Raw genomic sequence first — 7,118 nt, forward strand, 5'->3', positions numbered from 1 at the left:
GCTAAAGAGCCTGGCACGCAAAAACCAAAAGGGCCCACTTGGGCCTTGAGAGTCTCAATCATTCATTCACAGTGGCATGCAAATGTTTGTGCACCCTTGCTTAAAATGTCTGTTACTGTCTACAGTACACAGCTGGATATGGAAGAGTTTAATGTAAAAATCATAAAAAGATATTGGAAAACCTGGAATAGGACAATTTTAGTAACATGACATTAATGATTAGTATCAGTACCCAAAAATCCTGATTGGAAATTCTGTACTTAGAATATACCAAACATACATACAGTATATATGTTACTTGGGGGAAATTTAGAGTTTATTGACTTGACCAAAATCCCACATTGTGACATGAATATACATGAAAGGAGGCTGAATACTTTTTCAAGGTATTATAGATACACTCTAAACAATCCAGTAAAATACTTTACATTAACTGCATATACAGTATTTAAAATAAGAAAGCTATAATGAAATAAACAATTAAAATAATATTAAACAGACAAATGTATATACAGTTATATTTAAGCAGTGTTTTACTTCTCAATTTAAAAAATTCAGGGCTATTTTCTGAATAATTATTGCATGGCAGTAAACTCCTGAGTATGTTAAACTGCATCTGGTCCTCCAACTTGCAGGGAAATCATGGGGGTTGGTGGCAGATTGGCACTCCAGCTACTGTATAAAAAACTTCACAAAGCTCAGAGACTACAGAAAGGACTCCTTTTTGCTCTCCGTGGGAGTAGCTCTACTACAGCTACCCATAGGAAGGCTGCTCACATCATGAAGGGGATTTGGGAAAGCCCTCGGGAGCCCCATCCCCGGAAGAGTCGAAACCGTTGGAGATCCAACAGGGCCAGGTCTGTTGGGGATCGGAACTGGTGTGGTGCTGAGGCATCGCCCACTGCACGGCAGCACTCGGGTCCCAATTTGAGGTGGCCCATACAGGTGGGTGCATGCAACATCTTGTCTCTCCGGCAAGATGATCATCTTCCTCTGCTGTCGGAGGAGCTGCGTAAAACTCCGCATTTCAGTGGCAGCACTCTCGGAGGTGCGCAGACCGGGGACTGGCCAGATCTCTGTAGGTGGATACACCTTTTATTGGTCTCGTCGGTCTGATGGCTGTCATACTCGAGGAGTAGCTGTTTCTGTAGTGGATTGACTTCTTCCGATGGTGTCTGATGTCACTCCTTTCAAGAGCATATTATGAGACTCAGATTATGGCACTCTCTGGGTGCCTTGTCTGTTGTCTCAGTGTATGCTCCGATCGCGGTGAGTGATGTCGCGGTGAGGGAGACATTTTATTCACAGCTTCGCTCAGTGGTTGATGGGTGCCTACAAGGTGACACTCCTCTGGTCATGGGTGACTTCAATGCAGCCACTGGCACTGACAGGGCTGGCTATGAGGATTGTCTCGGTCCCCATGGGTCTGGAGACCGTGGTGAATGTGGCTCCATGTTCCTTGACTTTGCAAAAGGTCAGGGGCTGCGAATCGCTGGATCCTGGTTCCAGCGCCCTGAACCACATTGTTGGACTTGGTACTCCAATACTGGTGGTGCGGTGAAGGAGATCAATCACATCCTCGTGGGCAGACGCTGAAGGCTCTTACAAAACTGCAGGGTCTACAGAAGTGCTCAGTTTGTGAATTCTGACCACAGACTTGTTGTTGCTACTCTTAGGAGTCAGCTTAGGTCCAGCAGGTTACCACCTACTAGGAAAATGAGCATAGACTTGGCCAGACTCCAAGACAAGGCTGTTTCTAATGAGTTTGCACGCAGTCTGTGTGAGGAACTTGCAGATTTGGGTACGACTGTCAATCCTAATGTGATGTGGGAGACCTTCCGTGACAAGACCCTGAAGGTTGCTGAGGGTTGTGTTGGTGTTACCGGTGTTCCCAGTGTTTCATCTTGCAGGGCACCCTGGATATCATTAAGAGGAGTTGCAGCACATGGCTCAATGGCAACTCAGGTCTGTACTGGAAACTGAGAGGGATGGCTGCGAGGGTTCTGAGGGCAGATAAAGAGGCGTTTGTTAGAGGAATCTGTGAGCAAGTGACACATCATCTGTGGTCTAGCGACCCACGTCCTGCTTACAGAGGAATTGAAGCATTACGTACATCTGAATCTGTTCCTCGGAGAGTCGCAGACAGGGAAGCTGATGGAACAGTCCTTACTGAAGACACTGCAGTTGTGACTAGCTGGGCTGGCTACTTTGAGCAGTTGTTCAAAGCTGATCCTCCAGCTAGGATGTTGGATATCTCTGGGTCCAAAGTTCTTGAGGCTGATCCTTCAATTAGCTGTGAACCACCCAGTCTCACTGAGATTGCACAGGTGGTGAACCAGCTGAGGTGGGGGGAAGGCTGCAGGGATCTGAGGTATCCAGGGTGAACTTCTCCAGGCTGGTGGTAAGGCTGTCCTCTTTGCTTTTGTTTGGGAGACTGGGATCATCCCAACTTACTGGAAAATGGGACTTGTCATCCCTATCTGGAAAGGGAAGGGTGAGCGCCTGTATTGCAGCAACTACAGGGGGATAACACTGCTCTCGGTGCCGGGTAAGGTCCTTGCTACGGTCATTCTCAATAGGATCCATGATCACTTGCTCACCTACCAGCGACCGGAACAGTCTGGTTTTACGCCTACGAAGTCTACCATCGACCGCATCCTGGCACTGAGGGTTCTCATGGAGCGCAAACGCGAATATCAGCAGAGTTTCTTTGCAGCCTTTGTCGATTTTCGCAAATCGTTCAAAAGTTGATTGAGTTGCCCTGTGGGACATCCTGAGGATTCGTGGGATTCCCTCGAGGTTGCTGGATATCATGGCCAGCCTGTACACTGGTACTGTGAGTGCTGTGCAGAGTGGAGGCAGGACCTCTGCATTTTTTCCAGTTGATTCTGGGGTTCGTCAGGGGTATGTTTTTGCTCCTACTCTGTTCAATGCTTGTATGGACTGAGTGTTGGGCAAGGTTGTGGGGTCCAGTGGCTGTGGGGCATCTGTTGGTGAAGAAAGGTTCATGGATCTTGACTTTGCTGATGATGCTGTGATCTTCATGGAGTCAATGGAGGCTCTGATCGGGGTGCTCGGGAGACTGAGCGAAAAGTCTGAGTGTCTGGGCTTGCGAGTGTCCAGGCTTGCGAGTGTCCTGGATAAAAACAACATTCAGGCCTTTAATGACCTCTTGGGCACAGCCATCAGCAATGTGTCTGTCTGCAGAGAGAGTGTTGACCTACTTACCTTGGCAGTGACATTCATGTCTCTGGTGACTCTTCCTATGAAGTCAGTAGACGGATTGGGAGAGCATGGGGGGTCATGAGGTCGCTAGAAAGGGGTGTGTGGCGCTCCTGATATCTATGCAAAAGGACGAAGGTCCAAGTCTTTAGAGTCCTGGTGCTTCCTGTCTTGTTATATGGTTGCGAGACATGGACGCTAACCAGTGACCTGAGATGAACACTGGACTCCTTTGGTACTGTGTCTCTCCGGAAAATCCTTGGGTACCGTTGGTTTGATCTTTGTGTCGAATGAGCGATTGCTCATGGAGTCCCGAATGAGGCACATTACCTGCATTGTGACAGAGCATCAGTTACGACACTACAGCCATGCGGCGCATTTCCCCGAGGGTGATCCAGCTCATAAGATCCTCACTGTTGGGGACCCGAGTGGCTGGACCAGACCAAGGGGTCGCCCACGTAACACCTGTCTGCGGCAGATAGAAGGTCATTTCCGGAGAGTGGGACTGGACTGCGTGTCTGCCTGGGGGGTTGTAAACCAGGATCCTGAGTTGTTTCATTGTGTAGTGGGTGCGGCAACACACTGTACAAGTGCATGCTCCCCAACCTGACTTGTCTTACAGTAAACTCACCATAGTACAGAAATCTAAATTTGCATAAAGCTAGTATATTTGCATAAGGAAACACTCCCTTTACAGCAACGATACAAATTCTTCCATATAACTCCCATATTTTGACACTGTGAAAAACAAAAATTTAATGATAGTTCTGAATTTTTATTTTGTGGTTACGGTAGCTAATTTATGCTGTTATGTTGAAATACTGGCAAAATTATAGTTCACCCTATTTCAGAAAAGCAACATTTCCTTCATCCCTGGACAACAAGACTTCTTCTTCTTTTTCTTCTTCCTTTTCTGGCTAAACCCCCATTAGGGGTTGCAACAGCAGATCATCTTTGTCCATATTTTCCTATCCTCTGCGTCTTGCTCTGTTACACCCATCCCATTCATGTCCTCACTCACCACATTCATTAACAACATCCTGGACAACAAGACTTGTTTGCTTTAAACTTTGGATTACAATCAATGACTACAATAATTGAGTATTGATGTTTTTTATATTTGAGTACAAGGTGCTCTGCCCCCTGCTTGCTTCACTTGCCAACCCCTGTGTTTGGTTAACTGGATATACAATTTAAAGGGATTGTTATTTTCATGAGAATTGTTACATATGCATTATTTTTACTTTTACTTTAAAACTTCAGTTAAAATAATATTTGGAATTAACTTTTCTTCAAGATCGCATTGAATGTCGATTCCGTGTTTGGACTTACATTCTGACAACGTAACATATAACTACTTGTGAGTGAATGTCATTTCTTTCCCTCTAATAAATAAACCGACTTTTCGAATGTTTGTCCCTGTGATTTGTTAATTGTCATAGCAAAAGCTATTCTCATGGGAAACTGTAAACATTTTAATACGAATGGCATATCAAGATCTCCTTTGGTGTCTAATGTTATTCGCGGAAGATGTACTACATTACCTTTCTTGTCGCCTGTTAAAATTTTACATGTTAGAATTGTTAGATAGATAGATAGATAGATAGATAGATAGATAGATAGATAGATAGATAGATAGATAGATAGATAGATAGATAGATAGATAGATAGATAGATAGATAGATAGATAGATAAAAAGGCACTATATAATAGATAGATAGATAGATAGATAGATAGATAGATAGATAGATAGATAGATAGATAGATAGATAGATAGATAGATAGATAGATAGATAGATAGATAGATAGATAGATAGATAGATAGATAGATACTTTATTAATCCCAATGGGAAATTCACATTCTTCAGCAGCAGCATACTGATACAATAAATAATATTAAATTAAAGAATGATAATAATGCAGGTGAAAAACAGACAATAACTTTGTATAATGTTAAATATTAACGTTTACCCCCCCGGGTGGAATTAAAGAGTCGTATAGTGTGAGGGAGGAACGATCTCCTCAATCTGTCAGTGGAGCAGGACAGTGACAGCAGTCTGTCGCTGAAGCTGCTCCTCTATCTGGAGATGACACTGTTTAGTGGATGCAGTGGATTCTCCATAATTGATAGGAGCCTGCTGAGCGCCCTTCGCTCTGCCACAGATGTTAAACTGTCCAGCTCCATGCCAACAATAGAGCTTGCCTTCCTCACCAGTTTGTCCAGACGTGAGGCGTCTTTCCTCTTAATGCTGCCTCCCCAGCACACCACTGCGTAGAAGAGGGCGCTCGCCACAACTGTCTGATAGAACATCTGCAGCATCTTATTGCAGATGTTGAAGGACGCCAGCCTTCTAAGGAAGTATAACCAGCTCTGTCCTTTCTTGCACAGCGCATCAGTATTGGCAGTCCAGTCTAATTTATCATCCAGCTGCACTCCCAGATATTTATTTGTTAGAATCCATCACTCAGATAAAAATTACTCAATACCATTATGATACATCCTTCTTTCAACAGTAATTCGGCCGGTGGAAGACCTGACGATGTTAATGCTTGTAGATATTCTTCTGAATATTGTAAGTTGATGTTTCCATCTTCTGCACAATCACCACCAACTGCTTCAGCACAGTCTGTTGATATGCATTTAATCAATTTGCAGTGTACCTGATCAACAATTTTAGTGGTAATTCATTTGACTTCATCGTTTCTCACTGCCATATTTAGATGAATGGGTGATTCTAAACTGGATCTTCGTAAGTGTGTGTGTGTGTGTGTTCATAAGTAAGCCCTTTAATGGATTGGTGCCTGTCCAGGTTAAGTGCCGAAATACACCTGAAGACCGTGGTCTTCTTTGAAAATAGTTGTAAGTAGGGTGCGACTTGGAAGAATCTCATGGCAAAAGTCTCTGTCTCGTGTGACTTGCTTCCAAAAGTCTCTTCTAAAAGTCACATCTCGTCGCAGGATTTTTTTTATTATAATAGAGAGATAATTATACAAATAAATAAAATGTAATAAAAAGAATTTTTAGTGCCTTTCCCCTGCCTAAGTGTAGGTATATCCATCCATCCATTCTCCAACCTGCTATATCCTAACACAGGGTCATGGGGGTCTGCTGGAGCCAATCCCAGCCAGCACAGGGCGCAAGGCAGGAACCAATCTCGGGCAGGGCACCAACCCACCGCTGCTGTGGGTATATTATAATTTAAAAGTGATATCATTGAACCATTTAGCATGAGTTGTTTTGATTCAATATAATTATGAGATGGAAGTTAAAATCAGAATGAAACAATTTAACCCTTTTGGCCCTGACATCCTATTACTAGTACATAAATATGCACCTGTTTTTGTAAAGCTCAGGTATGTTTTCAATGATTGGAACCGGGCGTGCTACTATTAGTGCAGACTGGAGAGACTGACATACAGTCCGCAAAACACAGAAGTGAAAATGGACGCTTCTGGACTGTGCGCACGACTTTCAATTTTATTTCCTCAAGAAGATTGCAGTATTTGGCAGCTATTGTATAATAATAGTGATAGTTTGTTTGTTTTTTTCATTTTTGAGCTTCCTGGACACCCCAAAGGTAGAATATTTCACAAAATAATTTTTCCCATAAAAAAAGGTATTCCAGTGCCGAAAGGGATAACAGAAATATAATAGTTAACTTTGATTAGTTTACAAATCATGGTCTACATAGACACTGGTCTATACTCCTGACAGTTTCTTGCTGGTTACATGATTGGTAGCTCAACTTAAATTACAGCCACATTTTTTACAGTGTATGAATACCTCGCCTTCAGAAAGTATTCAGACCCCTTCACTTTTTACACATTTTGCTACAATCGTTAAAATTCTTTTTTCCTTCATCAAGCAACACTCAATACCCTAGAATGACAATGTA

Source organism: Erpetoichthys calabaricus, chromosome 8 (assembly GCF_900747795.2).
Source record: "Erpetoichthys calabaricus chromosome 8, fErpCal1.3, whole genome shotgun sequence".
Taxonomy (NCBI): domain Eukaryota; kingdom Metazoa; phylum Chordata; class Cladistia; order Polypteriformes; family Polypteridae; genus Erpetoichthys; species Erpetoichthys calabaricus.